Source organism: Astatotilapia calliptera, chromosome 12 (assembly GCF_900246225.1).
Source record: "Astatotilapia calliptera chromosome 12, fAstCal1.2, whole genome shotgun sequence".
NCBI classification, from domain to species: Eukaryota; Metazoa; Chordata; class Actinopteri; order Cichliformes; family Cichlidae; genus Astatotilapia; species Astatotilapia calliptera.
The window spans coordinates 18,625,474-18,647,507 of record NC_039313.1 but is presented as its reverse complement, the minus strand read 5'-3'; the positions used below and the strand labels follow the sequence as shown (position 1 = coordinate 18,647,507).

General features: G+C 43.5%; 1 protein-coding gene across 1 annotated transcript in view; it reads left to right on the top strand.

The window, feature by feature from the left end:
* Positions 1 to 492: 492 nt before the first annotated feature.
* The window catches only part of fam222aa (family with sequence similarity 222 member Aa), a 47,435-nt gene continuing 25,893 nt past the window's right edge, over positions 493 to 22,034 (top strand). The window contains exon 1 of the mRNA XM_026186667.1: positions 493 to 1,395. The gene's annotated coding sequence lies outside the window, so the exon portion shown is untranslated. The remainder of the gene's footprint in view (positions 1,396 to 22,034) is intronic.

The window sequence follows — 22,034 nt, the reverse complement described above, 5'->3', positions numbered from 1 at the left end:
GTTTACGTTTATGAACAGTGTAGTAATTTTAGCACACTGATCACACTTAATTTTATTCAAGCTGCATAACAATACTTAATTTCAGCTACAGGGGGGCCTTCCTGCAGCTTGAGGTCATTGTTGCTCAAGGGCACTTTAGAGATGCCTTCGGGTTTGAGCCCAGGTTTTCCAATAAAGCTGTTAACCTTTGACTGCTGGGGGGAATGGATGAAACCCTACAATGGATAAAAGAGTAATTACGATATTAATATGAATTATGCTATGTTAAATTTATAATTACGTTTTCTTTATTATTATTATTTTTCTGCGTATAAACAACGTGGTTTCAGACGCCTAGACGCCGAGGATCTCTATGGTAACAGTCCTCAATTACCAATGATTGGCTAACCCGTGGGAATGTTTCTATTCCCTCAGTGCGGTGATTGGTCGGTGGGCGGTCTGTGCAGCCTGACAGTCTGCAGCGTTCCGGGTTATTGTCAGTCTCGGCAGCTCGGCAGAAGGGCAGGACCGCATCCCGGAGCTGCCAGAAGTAGCTAGCTCTTTATCCAGACGTAACCTTTTCCTGTTTGGTTAATATTACCAAAGAGAGCCTTTCGGGGCTTTGCCGTCAAGGTTACTCCACAGCCTCACCTGGAAATTTAAGTCTGAATCGAGAGGCAACACATCTCAGAGCGTCTGCCGACACCTCGGATAAAGTGACGGACGGAGCAGAGCCTGCTCTCCGGGATTTTACATCGCATCAGTTTAGGATATTCAGGCAGCTACTTTGGCCCAGCCTTGATCTCTTTCAGGGTACCTTCACACAATATTGCCTAGATGAAAACATTTGAATGATACATTTCTCATAAGGTCGTCAAAATTGAGCAGGCGGACCACGAAACCCATGCGTAACAGCGGGGGGATTTTTTTGGAATACTGCGTAGCCGCTAAACCTACCCAGTGTGTCGGTTAAGAGTTCTGCTATTTGGAGATATCTTCAAGCGAGAGGAAGATCAACCGGGACCCTGTACCTACTTTGATTCGGAGGCTAAACGGTGAAAACCCGAAGCACACTTGGTGCGCAATCCTTCTGAGGACGCTCTTGAAATTGCCGACCTGCGCTTTTGCCCTCGACAAAAATTGGCAGCCGAATCGAGAAAAAAAGGCAAAGCTTATTAACTTTGCATGCTAGAGGCTAGAGTGTGGAATCTAATTTGCAGGGTTACCGCTACATTTGCATACCGTCGGAAGACGAGGATAAACTTAATCAACATTTGACATCGACAAAGCAGCATCTGGATTTTGGGGCAACAGAATGAATCCGTTTTAATTTGGACCGCAGAAGTATTTGGCAGATTGCTCAGTGAATGCTACGATCTGCATGGAGTTCTAGTGTACACTACGGAGCAATTTATGGTAAATATATTTTGCATGTCTGTCTCTCCCAGTCGTGTAGATTCTGAATGGTACGGGTCATTTATTTGTAACCATCATGGTAGTTTGTGTCAGAGCTTCGCTTCAATGTTTGGGGAGGATTGTCGCCGAAACAGAGAAACGCCTGAAAATAATGAATGTTTATAAAATGCCCCCCTCCTTTCCCCCCAGGATGCTGCCCACACGGTTGATGATGTCTCGGATTTAAACCCTTTGTTTGACCCATAGGAAGTGTTGTAAAAATCGACTTGTTAGAGAGCCGCTGCCGAATTGCTCGAGGAGCTGCTTTGATGTGTAATATTGGTCTTTTCAAGTATGGGTAGCAATTAAGTATATTGTCGAGGCCAGTGCACTGCAGGCAGGCATCACAGACACGGGGATGTGTGGCACTGGAAGAGTTGCGGCTCAGAGCAAAAGGTGCGAATTTCTCATCTGTACGCCCCCGTGCGTCACCGCGCACGGGTAGGGTAACTACAGTGCCTGCTGCAATTAGAGATTTTCACCCTGGTGTGTTAATGATACACAATCTCTGTCTTTTTTATTTTATTTTATTGTGTGCCTGTATGGTGTGACAGGCTTTCATAGAGAGACTCATAAAATTCACGAGCATGTGTGCCTAGCGCTGTAAAAGTTTTCACTTTATGCTCGGTGATATGGATGATCCTCAGTGCTGCACTAAGGTCGGGAGACAATTTGTCATTGTCCCGTGAATTCCACAGCTCACGTGCCCTCTGCGGCCCCAGCCTCTGGTGCAGCCAGAGGAAGTCTGAAAATTTGACTCGACTGTGAATTAGCTGATAAAGTTTGGATTGTTTCCCGTGAACTTTGAGCCTCGCTGGTTGCTGAGGTTGCTTTGCAATATTTAGTTCCATTGCTCGCATTGCACGTAAACGAGCCTCCACATTATGCTGACTGTGCAGTGAAAAAGCCACACACTGTATGTTTTATCATTAGACTACAAGCATCCTCAAATTCTTATCTTCCAGTCGTTCTCTCTCCAGCAGCCTTGCAGATAGGCAGCTTGCAGAATGTAATATGGGCCCCTACAGCAGGGCAGGCGCCCCCACAGTCAGGGCACCTGACATAGAGCCTTCCTGGCTGTATTGAATAAAACATCCAGTGATGTATGAGGCAGGAGCTGCACCCGAGGGGGCAGAACTGCCTCATTTACTTCCTCCACTCTGCGTCTATGACCTGCTGAGCAAATTGTGCTCATATTAGCTCTGCGGCTGCTCCTCACCTAAACAAATAGTCTCCCCAGCATAATGCTTGCCTTAACTCAACATGATGGTTGGACAAGGCAGGGGAGAGTGGAATGGCAGGGAAGCTTTAATATTTAGGTCACTGAATTACCTTTTTGAGATTGTAGTTGTTGTTCTGACTGCTTTTTTTGGCTTGCTTTTCGATTTTTCTTTTTTTGTAACACTGGAGCTTCAAGGGTCCCGCTGCCAGCTCAAGACTTGATCCACATTTCATTCCTCTCGCTTTCACCATGTTTGCTTTTGCTCTGCTTTCTCTGCGTTGGTAGCTGACAAAAGGATGGTAAAAATGGTAAATGGCCTGTTTTTATATAGCGCTTTACTAGTCCCTAAGGACCCCAAAGCGCTTTACATATCCAGTCATCCACCCATTCACACACTGATGATGGCAAGCTACATTGTAGCCACAGCCACCCTGGGGCGCACTAACAGAGGCGAGGCTGCCGAACACTGGCGCCACTGGGCCCTCTGACCACCACCAGTAGGCAACGGGTGAAGTGTCTTGCCCAAGGACACAACGACCAAGACTGTCCAAGCCGGGGCTCGAACCGGCAACCTTCCGATTACAAGGCGAACTCCCAACTCTTGAGCCACGATCGCCCTAGATATCGGTGCTTTGTGGGCTCAAAGTTTATTTCACGTGTTTTCCACATTATTTTTTACTTGATCATAAAATGAAACGGGCGTAAGTCGCCAACTTGAGTAAAATGTAATCTCTTGTACTTAATTGAGCTGCCAACAGCTGGAAGGTAGTGAACATATTTGAGCAATGAGTTAACAGAAACACGCCAAAATAACCCTGAAATTTTATAAGTTTGGAACTCAAATAGCGTATCAGCTTGATTGATTGATTGCATTTGGGCTCCTTGCTGTATTCTTTGCTTATTAAAGTGCCTGCCTGGAGTGAATAAGTGAGCTCCACTCATGAATATCGTTAAAGTCGCTGAAGTTTAATTTCCTGTGCTGTGTATTAATCTTTTTTAATCCCTGCATGGTTTGATTGTCTCAACACCTACCCAGAGGCACCAAAACTCATTTTGACAGTTAAGATGACTAAAATAGTGTGTGTGTGTGTGTGTGTGTGTGTGTGTGTGTGTGTGTGTGAGAGAGCGCGCCTTACTCAAGATCTACTGACCCCTCAAGTGTCTAAGCTTATGTCCATTCTTGTGCGGACTTCATTACTGAAAGTGCAAATTAAATCTTCTTTTTTTTAAATAGCTTTTTCCCACCAAGTCCAATTATAGAATAATACACTTTGGATGAAAACAAACATTAAATTCATCTTCTTTTCCTGCCAAAGAAAAGACAACAACTCTTACGTTAACTGATATCACAGGAAAGCACAAAGCTTCTTACCTGGAAACATCATCGGACCCTCAAAGCCACGTCAACAGCAGCTCATTAGGTACCTGATCAAAGTGTTTCATATCAGCGAAAGTCTATAACAGTTCTTGTTTTAACGCTTTTAACGCTTTTTCATGTTAAGCCAAACAACAGAAAATTTGCCCTTTCTTGTTCTTTGCAGTTTTACTTGTTTTGATATAAACTCTATTGTCCCTGTACAGAGATTTGTTTTGCACATCAGTACCTGGAACAGTAGTGACAGAACATGAAAAGGGAAACAGAAAACAAAAAGCATTACGTGGAAGTGGGGCTAGAGAAACAGAGACACCTTTCAGCAACTCGGCGTGAACAAATACAGGTGAAAAGTGATGTCCACTTTCCAGCACACTTGGTGGCGTTGGTGGGACTTTGCAGGCAGGATTAATAAGAGTCCTTCTACTTAGCTATTTAGCACATTTGTGTGCAGGTAGCACCCCCATACACTGCTAGCTGTTAATGCTATCTAATCTATATCGCCCTTTTTTTGTGACCATTATTATGACTATTTCAGCGCTTAAAGATTAACCTTCATGGTTATATTAGCTGTACTGAGGAAGTCAAATGAAATGAGTATTCTTCCCAGTGTGTCCACACTGTCATGGTTATAAATGCTGAACTACAGTAATCAAAAAATGAGAACAAGAAGAAGAAGAAATACTCATTTTATCAACCATATACTCCATAATACAGTATATGGTAGGAGAAAAACCTCTTCATGCTGCTAGCCTTGTAAAAACGAATGAAATCACAGCACTTTATACCTAATGACATCAACACTTGTGCGAAATGTGATGCCAGAGTGAGATTCCATTTATACATCATAAAGCATTAAGTGAGACGTGGTAGTAAATTTTAAATACAGTGCAAGCTTCTTGGTTTTATAAACAGGCGCTCTAGCGTTTACATGAAAGTTGATTTTGTGTGATGCAGAAGAACTACTCTAACATAAGTTACAGCAGTGTGATTGCGTGCACTCTTTCTGTGTTTCTGGTAAGGGTGTCGGTTCTCTGCCCACTGATCATTTTCACTTATTTTTGTGAGTTGTACCTGCTCACTACTCTGCTCATGAGACCTTGGCAGCTCCTCATCAGGGTTATCTGCAACCACTTAGCGCATGACGGACAGCAATGATCCTCCGACCTCCTCTCTCTTTTCCCCTCTCGCCCCTCCGTCAGGCAGAATGGAAGTCACGTCTCAGCAGGGCTCGAGGTTAATGTCTAGTCTTTCATTTCTAAAGGTTAGGGACACCCAGCCCATTTTATTTATTTCTTTTTTTGGCGCTTGTGCAATATCGTGAGCGGGAACTGTGCTGTTCAAACGTGGTTAATGAGTACAGTCATATGGCGAGCCAGAGTACTGTGCAGTTTATAGTTTGTTCCACAGCACAGGCAGTAAAGTGAGGGGTGGCATGCTCCTTGCAAAGACTTCTTGGGGGGAAGAAGGAGAATAAAGCAAATCTGACAAGCTCTCCAACAGCGAATTTGCTCTCCTTAAAAACAATGCCGCTCTTGCCTTCCTCATGGTCACATTGATTTGTTCTGGGTGACAGTGCAGGCTGCTGTGAAATCACCCCAGCGCCATTGATCTCAAGGAGAAGAGGAGGAGAGGGAATGAAAGGCTGGCGACAGAGAGCAACATGGGAAAATCCACAGCGTGCCCTCCTCAACCTTAAACAGTAATAAAATGAAGGCCTTGGTTACTATCAGATCAGCCCCTGCTGTACTTCTTCAGCCACTGTATCGCAGTCTAGTCGGTGCTTTGATTTGTTTTGGAGGCCCCTACATGCTGTTTGATTTGCTATTGTGCCTCGCCATGTTTCATATTATCAGCTGAACTCTTTATTGCCACTGTTTTCCATGCCAGAAGCAAGGCTGTTTTTATCTCATGCAGGCCTCTGATTAATCTCTGCCTCTCTGCTGGTGTACTTTAATCTTGAATGGGAGATATCTGATTTTCCTCGGCTATTGAGGAAGATCAAACTTTAATGGAACAAGGAACTGCACATCATCCTAATCTCCATCTCTCCCTGCATTTTGGTTGACTGCTCTCCCTTGGGCTTTGTAGCTTTCTGCAGAAGCAGGAAATACATCAGACAGATAAGATGTTTTCTCTTCATGCTTTGGTAATTTATTCCCTGTTGACAATGGCCACCACTTTACATCTCTGCTGTTTGATTAGCTGGTTGAAGAAGCCGCGGGTAAAAACGTGGGGGAATTGATTGACGCTTACAAATGGTTGTCCTGTATGACCTAAATGTGTGAAACTTTTCTAGAGGCTTTAATTGGGGTTTCTTCACAGTTCAGTCCATCCACAGCCAAATGTGCTAGCCCTCTCTCTATTTATTGACACGCCAGAGAAGGGGGGCATGCGTAGCCTGAGGAGAGATATGTCAGCTGCATGGATGTATCCAGGTTCAATGCTTTTGATTACGCCACAGTCATTTCAGGAATTAGCTATTGACCGCTTTCCTTTTTCTTTTTTTTTTGTTTGGTCCGTTCTCTTCCTCCACCGTATCACTGAATAACGCTGTACATTATGCTGACCAGCATCCGGACTGCGACTGGCTTGGTGCATATTGTTGCAAATGGATAACACTTAAGGGGGTGTCACACCTCCCGCAGACGGCTTACGTCTGTGACAAAAAGAGGCTATTACCCAATTCTAAGGCGGTTGCTGTAAGGTAATGAAATTTCCACTGACTGGAGAAAACAATGTTGTCTGGTCTGCACTGTAATTGCAGAAGCCACCTCGCCATTTTCCCCGAGTTCAGCGTGAATGCAACACGATTTAATAAAACTCTGGAGATTTTTATCATTTATTGCCAGGCCTGGCAGCCGCATCAGGGAGAGTGAGCCGAGGCTTGCACAGATAAAACTCATTCAATTTACTTGTTGAATTTTAACCATGCGAGGCAGAGACCATTTGCAAAAGAGCCGCCATATGACCCGTAGGAGAATGTTTTTATAGGGATCATGCAGGTCAGCTATACTGTTAATATAAAACCACCATTCCTTTAATCTAAATGGCAGAGCACCCTGGAATTTCTGTCATTTTCTCTCCTGGTATTATTTGTGTCAAGAAAGGGTTGAAAATCCCTGGGATATTAGGCCCTGGGGCCAAAGAGCTTCTGTGTGCCTGCTTCCATTCACATACAAAAACACAGGAACATTGACATGAGGACATGTATGGACACACGCACACATACACACACTCCTAGCCCTGTTTTATTACCTCCTGCCTGCTGCTGGAATTGCTTTCCTCCCTCGAGTGAGCCAGGCAAAGCCGGCTTTATTGTGTTAACCTATTTGTGTGTCAAGAGCGATTGCAGCGTTCTTTATCTCTGTTTGTATTCGGACGGGGAGACGGCAGAGAGAGAGTGAGGGAGCAAGGAAGAGGGAGAGCCAGAGAGGGTGAATGGCGGAGGAAAGAAGGGGAAGAGAAGGTGTTTGTGGTGTGGGCGAGGGGGGGTACACAGGAGCCAGGCAAGCCACCGGAGTTAGATGGATGGCCGGTCACCTCGCTCTCTACTCTGGAGGATAATGACTGGTTGCTTAGCAATGACCCACCCCCACCCACTTCCAGACTTGCATCCACAGTAATCACTTTTTTCCTCTAAAAGATTTCATATATAATTATAATGGGGCTTTTCATTTATTTAGCACAGTAGGGTGGAGGGTGTGAGCTGGAATTGGGGATTTTTGCGTGGTGGTGCTTATCGACTCCCGGCTTTTGTGCAATGCAAAATTGCACTTGCATTCATGTGTGTTTGTAGGAAAGTGTTTGTATGTGCTTTTGCTGTTGGAGTTTGGCCTGGATTACGACTAGGCCAAAGCTATATTTCCTGCCGCTGTACGACCTTTGACCGACATAATGCCACACTGGTGACGGTGCAGATGCACAAATACACAGACACACACTTTCATGTTTTCTGATGAGCGACCAGAAGCTATCAAGGGCTGCTTCATGTGAGCTCTTAGTTTTATTAACATTTTTTATTGAGTTGAACAAATTGCTGACCTTTTATGGTATAATGAAAAGTCTGGCCCGCTAAGGACAAATTCGAGCTTTGGCAGTGGTGACTGGCACCCGTCCCAGCTATTTAACTCATGATTTACAGTGTGTTTATTCAGCAGGTGACAACATTTAATACAGCAGAGTGTTTCCCAACATTTCAGCTCTTTTTTTTCATCTGTTCTGTTTTTTCAGATCTTAGTCTGAAGCAGTTCTGTTGTAATAGATACAGTCTACTCGCACTGTTCTCTTGCAGGTTTGAATTTAGGTTACTGGATTTTTAAGTGGCAGAGTAAAGGTGTAATATCTGAACATGACCCCCAATTTAAGCTGCCTTTCATCACCAGCAGCCTCGGTGTTGGCACAAATTCCAGAGTCCTTTAAATTATCTGCCAGTTATTCTCTCTGTTTCTGTTTCTTTCTTCTTTTTTTAATCTTCCCAGTTTTTTTTTCTTTCCTTTCCTCTTTCATGAGATTTGAATCATTTGAACACGCCTGTGAAGTTCATATTAAACTTTTACTTGTTTATGATGATAAAAAGTCACGGCTGCTTAAACAGACCTTGTGGATCAAATTAAATGCTTTGTCTTGCGCTCGCATAGCCAGTTGGTGGTGTATTTGTTCATTTCTGGATTGACGTATTATATCTACACTTAAAAAAAAAAAATCTGTTTTGTTATTGGAGCTTCTTTATAGATCGTCAGCCGCGACTGATATTTGCCCATCTGTGCTCTTTCTCCATATCCTCTTCGGTGCCATCTTTTCTTATCCGGGCTCATGCACCAATGCTAAAATTGACAGCTTCGTATGTCCTGGGAACTTCATACAGATAAACTAAACATACATCCCTATCCTCCCCCTCAATCTCAGTGCCATGCTTCTGTAGCTGCATCTATAGAACAGCTGTCCAGCTGTCACGGCAGCCCACCAGTCAGCCGCTCTCCAAGGCAACATCTGTAGAGACTGAACACACAAGGGCAGCCTGCCGTTCCCCGCTTGTCCCCGAAGACCGTGGAAGTGTGTCAGGCCTTTTGGCTACACATTACCGCTGACCACATCAACCGTATCACTGGGTTTTGATTGAATGTCATCTGCTTCTGTGCCACTTAAATGAGCTCTGCGAGGCTTCAGACTGTTGTATTATTTTTTTCTTTGTCAGTGACTTACAGTGATCTGCCGCTGAAGCTTCCTGTTGTCACAACAGTAGTTAAAAACAAAACACGTGACTGTGCAGCCCAAAAAAACTGAAAAGCGACTCTGCATTATTGTATCCATTAATAGTCATCTGCCTCCGCATGTATGTGTGTGTGAGTTCTTGTGCACACGTGTGCGTGCGTGTGTGTAAACAAAATCCCAGCGAACAAGGTGCAATGGCCTGGAACTGACGAGAACCCACTGGGAGAGTCTCTCCTTGATGTAGACCCCCCCCACTCCCGCTTCCCCTCCTCATTCTCTACCATCTTTCCCTCTTGGCATCAGAGCACGATGGCGAGGCAGGCGGGGGTGGGGGGGGACGCACAGAGCCATGTGAGTGGGGAGATGAACAGATCTGCGGTCCCCTCTGTCAGCCACAAACTAGGATCAGGGAGATCGTGTGGAACTCTCTCCTGGGATGAGCAAAGGGAAGAAGGGAGAAAACAGCTGTTAAGTGTTTTTCTCTCACTTCTTCACCAGCTCACTTGTGTTTTTCCCTACTCTGTCATTTCCTCTAAGGCTGTCATTAGCTTCTGTTACACGGGTTTTAAATAACTTTTTGAACAGTTAGGGGCATTTGATAACAGAGGTTCTGTGTATCTCTGTGTGTCTATGTGTGGTTATAGATGTGCCTTGTACGTTGTGTGATATGACCTCCAAGTATTGTTTTTTTGTTGTTTTTTTTAATTTAATTTTTTTTAATGGGTTTGTTGCACAGAATGTAAATAAAAGATGGACATAGTCTCTGGGTCTGAAAAGTGAGGCCAATGCAGAGTTGCTCTAACTCTACGTTCTTTCTAATGGCCAGCAGGGGGCGACTTCTTGGGGTGGAAAAAGAAGTCTGTTTGTATAAAGTCTGTGGGTAAACAAACCGACTTCTCACTTGATCTGTGACCATGATTAGCAGTTTTCCAGCTGTTTTTTGGTGTCAGTCGCTGGTTTCAAATCTTATTTATACAAGAAGATGTGAATTTTATACGTTACGGCTCCGTTATACTTAGCGTGCTTTAACGTCAAGTTTATGCTTTATGGTGGCCAGCAGTGTCCCTGGATTTTTCAGTCAGATCCACACCTTATATGTAATATCTGATTTCAAAAAAATGATATGATCAGCATTTAGGGAGTGCACAAACCAGTGGCCTTGTTCATCTTTTTTATACAGTCTATGCTTATCGTCAGAGGTCGAAAATCCTCGAGACACACAGACAATGCAAATGTACACATTTTGAAAGTGTGCTAATTGTTCCTATAGCTCTTCTGGAGTGTTTTAGGAACTATTAAGGATTTGATTTCTTTATCATCACTCTTAGTAGCTGGGGGCCTCTCAGGCATACTGTGCCTCTCCCCACAGACAGCTGCGGAGTCATACAGTCTGTGGGCGAAGTTTGATAGATCCTGTTTACTGGAGCTGAGAGAATGCCGGGGTATCTCAAATTAAGTGTCACTTAAAGCTTGTCATTTAGTCAGCTTTCCATTTTGTTCCCCCATCTCTAGTGGCAGCACTGTGCTGCCAATTGTAACAGGGATTGAGAGGAAGACATTTGGTGATTACACATTCTGTCATGATTGAGGGGTGAAGCCAGCAACTCGATGCAAAACCAAATTCCATATGGCTGCAGTGAAATCTCTGCACCCATAGTGAGTTACTCTGAAGCAGCCCCCGTCCTGATGACAGCGAAATCGCCTGCTCATGACTTATCGTTTTATCATTTAAATTTACCCCATTGATGCTCGCTGCTGTGATTGACAGCTGGGCTTGAAAGCCACAGCTATCTCAATTGAGCTCCAGCAGCCAGTTGGTAACCGTGACAATGGTCTCTCCTCTTTCCCTTGTTTTCACACATTTTCTGCTGTCACAGAAACCTCACTGATTGCTTCTCTGCCAAGACAGCATCCTATTAATCTTTTAAATAAGGGCCGCAGCCCAGCAGTATTGTTTGTAGAAAACCAAGAGGACCTTGTGAGACCACACTGAAAAGGGAAAGGGGGCAACAGTGCTGAATCTGTCTCACTGTGGCAGGAAAGCAGAGCCTCCTTAAAACCTACAATATTAGAACTCTAATAGGTGCTGCGGAGATGGATGATCCCGAGGTCTGAATATAGATAACGCTCTCTGGACCCACCTGATAACTCTGTGGGCTCTGTTGTCTTCTGCCTCTTTCAGCTTCGCTCTCCAGGTGCATTCTGTGCTTTCATCTACATTGTGGCACTCTGAATAAAAGCCTCTGTGTTTATGGCCATTTTCTTTTTCTATGCGCTTATTGATCCTTTTCAGCATGGTTGGAATAGTCTTTATTTTTTTCAATTCTGGGCTCAAATAGCATAACAGCAGCATATTCTGAAATGGCAACCCATTGATGTATTGTGATGTGACCTAGCGAAGGTAGAATAACAGTTCAGCCCTTTGTCCCAGTGTACTTAGCTGACAATTTGTTTGAAGGAGACGCAAACATGAATGAAATTGTGGCCTCCTTGCAATGTATGTTTCTTGCCACCAAGAAAACGCTCTCTCTCACCTCTGTCTTCAAATGGCTTTCTGCACTCTGATTTCATGGACTTAGGCTTTTGTGTTTAATTAGGTGCGATTTGTGAACATCCCGAGTGATAGGAAGTCTTCTTTTTTTTTCTTCTTTTTTTTGCACTTTCTTGTCAAGTGGATGTTAATGGAGAATTGCTGCAATGCTCTTGACACCCTCTGCTTTATAATGAGTTCCTTCCTGTGCAAAATGGCCCCATAAACCAAACCTTTCAAGGATGAGGAGCATGTGGCAGCAGTATTTTGGCTTCTCTCTCCCTCAGAAATGTTCATGCCATATAAAAGAGACTGAAATTGTGGGATCACTGTATACCTTGATTGTGTCTTTGTCTCTGCTCCAGTCATAGAAATCCAGCGAGGCAGTGCAACCTAGCTGACTAATTGACTTCCAGGTCAGAGCAAAATAATAGCCAGAGTTCTGGTCAATGAAAATGGATATACTTTCCCCTGTAAAGCAAGCCACGAGTGCTTTGTTCTGATCTGTGTGGTCATGCACCTGTGCATGCACGCACACATGAGCGATTCAGCATGTAGCTATTCATAGTTTTCCTCTGTGGTTCACACAGTTAACTCGGTACATTTGAAAAGCACACACACACAAAACATTAATAAATTCAGAGCACTTTAGTGTCACTATTTATATAAGCTTTAGTCTGGAACTTTGATCTTATGTGATGCTTCTGTGAGAAAATTGAGAGCTTGAACAATAAGGAATAGTTGAATAGAAGTGTTTGCTTTTTAATTGTGTGCTTTCAAAACTAGAAAGCTCTCTGACCCACTTTTGTAATACTTGACACGAACTTTAAAAGTATACACATTAGTATTTTATGGAAAAAAATGTCTTCGGGGCACTTCAATCGTTTTCTCGCCTTTCTGTCTATAAAGCATCATTGCACTGAGTTTTTTTTTTTTCTGTATTTCCTTTTCTTTTTTGATCAAAAATGAGGTCCGCTTTTCTTTACGCGTGGCTGTGTTTGCAACGAGATGAGCGAGTATAAGTGCGAGTCCTTGGAATGTATGTTAAACTGTAAGTCTGTGTTTTCTTCTGAACAGGCAAATGTGTGTGCATAGGGATGTCTTTTTGTTCTTGTTTGCAGGTTAAACACAAACACTGCTGTCCCAGATTCACACGCAATCCTCCTCCACCTGAGCCTGATCCCCGGGAACTTGGCGACTTGCACGTAGCCGCGAGCCTCCTCCCCTCTGTCCGTTACCCCAAAAGATTCTCAGTTCCTCCGGTTTCAAAGCGCTCGCATAGCTCAACTGTGTCGAAGCACGCCCCTCCTCCCTGACCCCTCCTCCTGGAGACGGCACTCTTGACCTGCTGCCCCATTGTTTCCAGCGGGGATGGATGGGGAGCCGCCTCTGCTGCCGCGATCCTTCACTCAATAGCAGCTCCATCTGTTGACTGCGTGACTCTGGGTTACAAGCGGGGATTTTGCTCCGTCTGTGAAGGGTGTGAAAAGAGCTATCTCAGGGGGGCTTCCTGAATGGAGTTTTAAAACTGCAGACGAAGGGTGTTGCGATGCCTCTCACAACCCCACCCTTCTCCCCTTCACCTCTCCACCCATCGTCAGCCCAACACAGCCAGCTGGGTGTGTGCAGGATGAGAGGCCTTCATTGTGCCTGTTCACAGGCCCCAAGGCAACAGGGTCACCTTGTCCCCAAACAAATGCTGCCCTCAGTGGGATTATTGGCACTGTTCGTCTGTGTTTCCGTGTGTGTGTGTGTGTGTGTGTGCTTGCATGTAAAGGGGGAGTAGGTATTTGAGTAAAAGAACGCGTCATCGGGAAGAGGGCAAAGGCCTTGGCTATGAGCACATTTATCTAACATCTCTGCCTTTCACATCAAGACCTATTCAGTGCAACCCGTCTGCATCAGGTTTTCAAAGGACATCACCGATAAAGAAACACTCTGGGCTGCTTTGCTGCTCTCAGTGCACTCCGTAAGCATTTAGACCAACAAAGCTGCTCATGTAATGTTCTGTTTCTCTTGTATATTCAGCTTAGAGAGACAGAATCTATTTTTTTTTTTTTTAAAGGTTTGGAAACATGAAATGGTGCAAGAGTACTGCTTTGGGCTTTCGGGCATGGTCTGTTCTGCAGTTCATCCTCTTTAACGGAGGGTATTTGTGAACAAAAACGAAATGTGTGGCTGTTTTGACAGCTGGTTCACCTTCGGTAATTAATGGTAAAATTGCATTCTGCCAGACGTTTGTGCTGAGGTCTTCTGTCTTTCTGTGTGGGAGTTGTTATTTGGCATTTCCACTTAAGTGAAAGAGGAAATGCCCGGTGGGATCCTCTTCTTTCTCCTGAAGAAGATTCTCATTAACTTAAAAAAAAAAATCCTTCTGGATGTGTTTTTCTTTTTAAGTCTTTTATTACAACACAGGTCCAATCATAGTATTTGTCACATCTATGCATTCTGTAAGGTTCTTTTCTGTTGACTTGCAGTTTGGTTCAGTTAACTCTTTCTTTTGCCCCTATCACACAGGGACAAAAAAAAAGTTCTGAAGTACTCAAAAAGTTCTGAAGAGGCACAGCCAAGCATCTTCCCCCCTAGTCTCCTGTTCTTTCCCCTGTCACAGAGCCACAGATCAGCTTCATCACCTAGAGCCCTCAGGTAACACAGCATGTCCTTAACACACCTTTACTTCAGTTAAGATGATTAAAGCAGCACAGTCCCTCTCCTCGTGCCTTCTACGCATGTGTTACACTCCCAGACTTCCCCTCGCAGAAGACAAAGTGAGCAACAGTATCAGACTGAGAAGCGCGCGGGTGGTTCGGGCATGGAGCCCCCTCAACCAGAAGAGACGGAACTAAAGGAGGGGGGGTTGTCGAGTGGAATGAGTGGAGGTGGAAAAGTGCAGTGACAGCAGAACGAATAAATTGAAAAATTCTCTCATTGTAAATTGTCTATTGCTCGTGACAAACGATCTGATAGGCGAGCGGCCCGGGTTTCCGACGCATCCGTCCCAATAGAGCTGTGAATAACTGGTCTATCTCCACACTGCTTAGCACTGGCCCCTCACTTAATAATTCATACAGTGTGAAATATTTTCCCCAGTACAGATATGCCAAAGAGCTGCCGCTAGCATGCGGGGGCGGTGAGGAGGGTGTCCCTGTGGTGCTAATTTGGGGACTGGTGACGTGCATAGATTTCTAAGGGGGCTTTAGTTTGGAGGCGATGTCTCAGACACATTTGTTCTCCTGTATGCTCTGTCTGCTATTGGAAGGAGCCGAGCTAGAGATGTAGAGAGTGAGAGAGCGCAGATGACATTTAACTTGTGGCTGATCTGCCTGCGACGAGGAACAGAGAGGGGAAATACATTTCCATTTACGCTGACTGAACACAGTTATCAGTGACTGTGGGGACAAAGGGAGGTTGTAAACCTGCTAAGTAGTTTTTGCTGTTTGCCCTGGTGAGTGTTGTGGTCACATCTTTGACAGCAGGTGTCTGTGGACACCTGGTTCATGTCTCCAGTTTCCTTCAAGTGACTCCCCCTGCCTCAGGCTGCTTCAGGAGCTCAGCAGCCAAGAGTATCTCTCGTGGTCCCTGACCTTATTGTGCCCTTCCCTCAGAGGTCGCGCCATCGTATTCACAGCGACAGTGAAACCAAAGCTGTAAAAGCCTCGCTCACATGCATGCTGAGATGTGTGTGCAGATGTGTGCTTGCATGCAATAGTGTCATATAGCCATGCACTTTTTGTGCAACAGTGTTTTGTGCTTTCGTCTAACTCGTTCTGCAGCTTAGCCCTGTACAAACTGGGTTTTTATGGTCCGCATTCAGGCCCTGATACCAATTATGCAAACTATTAAAAATTTAAGGAGGACAGTCTTTTATAATTTAATCCTAAAGTAATAGATTCTATTAAAAATGCATGAGAGGAGCTTTATAGATGGAGCTAGAATTAGTGTCTATCAAAGACTCCAGTCAAGGATGCAGGGGGAATGGGCAGCAGGAGTGGTGGTATTGCCTCATTATTCAAATAGGATATGATTACCATAGAGCAGGAGTCCCTCAGAGCTGAAGCAGAGCTCTCTGGCTACTGTGATCACTAACAGGAGGAGTCCAGCTCCTCGATGGAGGTCTCTGCTTTTCTGGCTAAATGAAAGCGGTTTTAGATTTCCTGTTTTAACTTTCACAAATGAAATTTGAGCTTGTTAACTCGAGCGTACTGCCACCGAAATACTTTTCATCTTACTAGGTGTCTTCACCCTGTTGATTCACTTCAGATTGTTTCTTGTCTGTACTGAAAGCATACAAAAGGTATTCAAGCATAAAAACAAGAAAGCTACAGGGTTGTAGCTCTTCTTCACTAGAGACAATGAAGTCTTATGCAATGCAGTTCAGCAGCTCCACCCTTAAGTCTACTTTTACACTTTTTTGATGTAGCCCAACACCTGAGCTAGACTACATTGTTCCTTATATGCTTTCAGCCCGGTTAATGTGAGGGGTGCAACATAATAGAGTCTCCAGACAAATTTATGGTAGAGCTGTTGCATTAGATTTCACAGGTGTACCTAATAAAGTTTCTGCTGAGTGTAATAAAGCTTTTATTGTTGCTTATACTCCTTTGTTTACCCTGCAGAGCCTCCTAAACAGCAAACTAAAGAAGTATCAGTTTGTGTTTTGTTTCCTTTTCTGTTTTTTTGTTATGTTTTTAAAAGAAGGAAGCCACATTTGCGGCGTTGAATTTTTCAGGGCTAAATTTCCCCTTGTTTTATAATGCGCCTCGTACTACCCCGGCAGTGCAGCGAGCTCAATCGTTTTCCTGCATCATCAGGTTTATGGAGTACAGATAGCGGTTGAATTTCACTCTGTTGTCATTGTGATTTGCTTCGATAATTACAGCCGGAGAACTGCTGCGGTTCGGATACGGTAACAGCCTCCCGAAAAAGCTCAGTGGTTATTAATGTTCTCCAAGACGTGGATTGAAAAAGCCAATAAAAATTGGAATCCTCATGAAGCTTATATGGATTTTAAGTTCTGCCTCAGAGGTAAATTCCTCGCCTTTCTGATGTAATGGTTGCCTGTTTATGGAATAAATCCAACTGGCTTAATCGATCATCTCCGTGGAAAGGTCAAGTGGAGAAGCTGTGGTGTTTGAAGTGCTTATATCCCATGGAGGAGTGCCAGAAATGTGACACCTCCTTATGAGTGGGTGGTGGCGTGCAGATTAGTGACGGACAGGGTGGCCCAGGGGGATGATTTAGGGAGATTCAGCTCTAAATACTCTGTGTATATCAGAGAGAGAAACTATAAGCTGCCTTTCCCACAATCCCCATTTTCAACAGAAAAGCATATTAGTAGATTAAAAGAGAAATTTTGAAAAAGACTAGACTGAGAGAGAGACACAGAGAGAGAAAAGGAAACAAGGTGGCCACAGCTGGTGCTGAAAGGTGAACAAAAGTTTGGTTTTAACCTCCTGTCCACGCTTTTTGTTTAATGCTGCTTGAAGTTACCAGTTGGTTTCATCCCTCCACAGTCTAATCTAATCTGGAGTGGGTGGCTGTGGGCAGCATCTGTGCTCCAAGTTGAAATGGGGCTTTCTCACTGCCTAATCCTCTATCCAGGGATCACTCAGTAGGGTGAAGACAATTACCAGCCTGCTTTCTCATGCTAATGGAATCTCTAACTAGATCTTACGGAAAGACGGGAAAAAATAGACGGAGGAAGAAGAGAAGCGGGGACAATGGCGCAGAAAGATGACCTAACTAAAATGGGTTTTTAGATTACCATTTAATTATTGATAGAGACCCAGTTGTAAGGCCTAAGGTCAGGATTTGGAAAGCCTTTTCCAAGAAAGGAGACAGATTGGGACTCTATTCCGGTTTGTGTTAGGTCACAAAGTTGCTGAGACGGTACTGATGTCAGCGACATATCCGCAGCTCTGTGCCATAGTCTGGCTTTCACCCTTTTTATCACATGCCTCCAGCAAGGTGTCTGGAGTGGTTTTAAATTGCATTAATATGCAGGAATTTATAGATTGCCTCCCTTGGCATTTCTGCAGGGAGGGGAAGAGAGTATTACAGTCTCCATCTGCACTAATTACTGGGTCTTGGCAGTGTTACCTGTCTCTTGTGAAGGACAAACCACGGCACCAAGCAGTAACACAGAGAGCAGAAGGAGCTCATCTGCTGGGGAGTCTTCAAGAAGAGGGATGTCTCTGGGGCCTTTTTACTCTGATATGTTTGATGTGTTGGGAGCCTTGACTACCATAAAATAAAAAAAAATCTCTGCCAGCAACATCAATAAACTAAATGACTTCGTCTAACTTCCTTCATCCAGAGCTGAGAGAGAAGAGCTAACAGGCTTTACACCTGATTGGAGCGATAGCTGCATGCTTGTGCAAACTGTTGTAGTTAAATATATCGCCTGTTAATCCTAGTGAAAACTTAAATGGGCTCTCTCCAGCGTGTCAGGAGAAGTCATGGCAGCTCAGGGAGAAATCTTAACAGATGTACTACAGTCGTGTTCTCGTTGAAGTGCAGTCCTAAAACCTGAAACAGAATGCAAGTGTTTGGTCTGCTAAATAAAATCACAGAGGAAGAAGAAGTCAGCCTGCATGAGTGCTGCTAACTCTGCCATCGGCTCACAGCACAGTACGTTATTAGGCTACTCTTGTTGAGCAAAGAGTCTAAATTTTTAAATCATTACAATCTGCAATCAGCATCTTGCCTGTGAAAACAGCACAGGGATCAGTGCTTGGCACCTCAGGTTGCTCACTTACTCCCAGGTTGCCAACTTTCTGCATCAAACCTGCTTGCAGTGCTTCCTCAGCTTCCTGTGGGTTTCTCAGGTTTCTGTATTTGTTTGTCAGCCTGTCAGAAAGACTTCTTGGATCGCTGCTGCATGAACATCTTGCTGATGTTTGTGCCATCTGTGCCTTTAGCCAGCAGGTGATTACCAACCGCAGACTCACCTCCCACTCTGTCCAATTGGATTCCCTTTGCTGGCATGGTCGGGGCCAGCTTCGAGAGGGAAAAAGATGACAACAGCTGGATGGCACACATTATGGAGTAAAAGAGAGACTGCTGAGCCTCAGCGATATAAACTGCAATACGGAGAAAATATGTGGCAAAAACTGCCTGTTTCCTTTTCCAAACTAGCTGTGAGCACTCGTGTCATCCTCTCTTTTAAAGTCTTTAATATCCAGCAGAGCAAAAATGGCTTTGTCACACTTGAGATATATCAAATGAGATCAGTGTCAACATTTCAACGGTGCACTATTTGATTGCCTTGTGGGCTTCAAAACACGCTAATGTTATGCATGACTTAGTATTGGATCTGTGACACCCTCCAGTGAAAGACAGCGGAGTTGTCCTTTGGACCATGGGAATTGGGGTCACCTTAGGCCCTGCAGAGAGAGTGATATTTGGAGTCGGAGAAGAAATCACACTGTTTGAATTTAATTATATTCCATTGATTTATTGAACACCCATTAATAAGCATACATTCTGAGGCAGGGCCGTTTTGCATGAAGGTTCTCTCTCTCGCTCGTTCCCTCTCCGTCTTGCCTCTCGCCTGCTCACTCCATTTCATCATAAATTGACATAAGCCTTTCTTTGAAGTTCAGGAGCCAAGCTGAGGAATGACAGCACAACAAACAATGAACAAAACGCAGAAAAGACAATGAACATTTGAATATTCAAGTGAGCCACTATAGGATGGTTAGAAAGGGGGGAAAAAAGAGCCCTTGTTTTATTGTTGTTGTGTTAAGCCATGAATGGACCTGTCTGGGACAATAAAGGATTGTGTCACATTGGGATAAGAAATTTTGCAACATCAACAATGCTTTACAAACAGTGTGTAATAAGGTTTATGGAGGAAAACAGAAATCCCAGCATTAAAACCAAAAAAATCTTTGTTTTTTTCACATATTGCTGAAGTTAGCAGGGAGGGAGCTGGTTTATATTTGGACATGCTTCCTGGGTTTTGCATGGAGAAGCATTCTGTTTGTTTGTTTTGGATTGATATGCAGTTTGAATGTGTGATTAAACTTTAGTTAATTAAAGATCATCCATTTCAGTTGCCCTGTGTTTTTCAGGATCAACTTTACAGTCGGCCTCTACATTGTTCGATAATCATTTAGCTGGGTCTGTGTGTGAAAGTGGTATGAAACAACAACTGATCCTTTTGCTTTGTAAAACAATATAACAAAAAACAACAACGGCTGAGACAATAAGCGGGGAACAGGATGTGTTTCCACTGTGGTTTGTCTGACAATCTTAAGCCACACTCTCATTGCTCAAAGTCCCCCACAGGCTTGAGCAGGAGCGCAGGGACTCTGTCATTTTGGAAGAGTACATTGGTTGAAATGAATGAGGGCAGGTTCCCGGTCGGCTATTAGTGCAAAGGACGCTTTTCTAAAGGCTAAAACGGTATTCCGTTTGTACTGTTGTTTACACAAAATAAACAAACCCTTCAATCAACACAAACTCTTACTGTTTGATCAGTAAGCACGGTCAGAATTCGTTAAACTCAAATTATGCCCAAAATTACAGTTCCTGTGTAGTAAAATGTTAAATTGAATAAAATCTGTTCAAATGAAATGTATCTGATTGGTATATATTCACATTTCCCTTAATGATTTATTATTTGAATACATTAACCGTTGATTAGATATATTTCAGTTACATTTTACTCATGTTTATCGAGGCTGAAGAAACTGTCTCAGCTCTCAGGCCTGTTGAAAAGAAAACCGTTTCGCAAGTTGGCAGACTCTGTCAAGAACAATGTCCTTAACCCCTCGGTGCTCAAGGCCCCTTCACTGTCACATGTGATGTGAAGGTCATACTCATCGTGCTTGGCTTGCTGTAACAGCTCCGCGGTGATCACTCATTCTGTAGGTGTAAAAAGAGCAGTAATGTTAAGCCTTACATGACTAATGCTTTGGTAAGTCCCACCGAAAGCTGCACAGGTAATACCTCTGAGAACTGGAGACTGATTGCTTCCTAGTACTGCGGCGCACTATACATTGTTGTCCTCACTAGCTCGGATTGGCCGTGCTTTACAATGTTTCGGATATGTGGGGACATTTTTTATTTCGAAACCTTACCAGGCAGCGGAGCATGTTATGAACTCCATGTGCAGGAACAGCTGCAGGTGCAAAGAGTGAGCCGAACTATGCGAGCTGGTCTGCTCGCGGCAACAACAAACAAATAAATAACTAAATATAAGAATTAAATTCTTGATTAGAGAAGAATTCCCACTAGAAATAAGTCTAATTATCTGCCAGTACAGATGCTTTAGCAAGGTTTCTTGAAACAAGAAAAAATATGTAGGCTTCAGAAAAGTGAGATTAGTGATATAACAATTCAAGTCAATACAAAGCACTGGCATGCATCCCAAGCACTGTATTAAGTCAAATAAATGTAAGATGAATGTCAGTTATTTTATTGACGGTTACTTTCTTTTATGAGAGTGAAAATCTCTTGAAACCGGAGATTTTCTCTGTGAGGTGTAAGTGAAAAACAACACATTATAGCAAGTGATCAGGGATCACACCGCCAACCCTACAGTTAGTGAATAAATCTCTCTACAAGAGTGTAATATACCGTGTTGCAATCAATACAATGTTACCGTCTTTAACGTGACAAGTGTGGAGTGCATTATAGCGAAGAACAAAAGTTGTGAGGGGGGATCAATACCGTCCAACACTGTAACATGAATTATTGTCAGAATTATGGTAAAAAGTCCATCTATAAAACGATGCCTTCCTTTGAGCATTTGGTCTGTTGTTGATTATATTGTTTCACATCTCATCTTTGAGTTGATGTATGTTTAAAGGCTAGTGGATCCTCTTATCCAGAAATGTTAAATATTTATGTTTTAAGATAAAACAACCTTGATGATTTTGTTAAAAAATAGAAAATAATAACGATACTGGGTAAGGTTTTTGAGGGAGCGTGTTGCCTTTTGCAAATTAATGTGCTGATGTTGACACAACACCAGTATTTCGAATACTAATGTGACTTACCAAATCAAGTGTGATTATTAAGCAATTACTATGAGGGAGGCACAAAACAAGTTCTCGCAGCTAAAAACAGTCTGAAAAGACAAATGAAGCTTGATGTGCATGCAAAATGACTAAACGGGATTTGCCAAATAAGTCAGGAAAATAGACACATTCTTAAAAAAAGTCTTAATAATCTTTTACAGCCTGCTGTGTAATATTCTCAGAACAAGATCAGGAAGAATTTACAGCTTGATTATAAGATTGCACGGCTTGGTT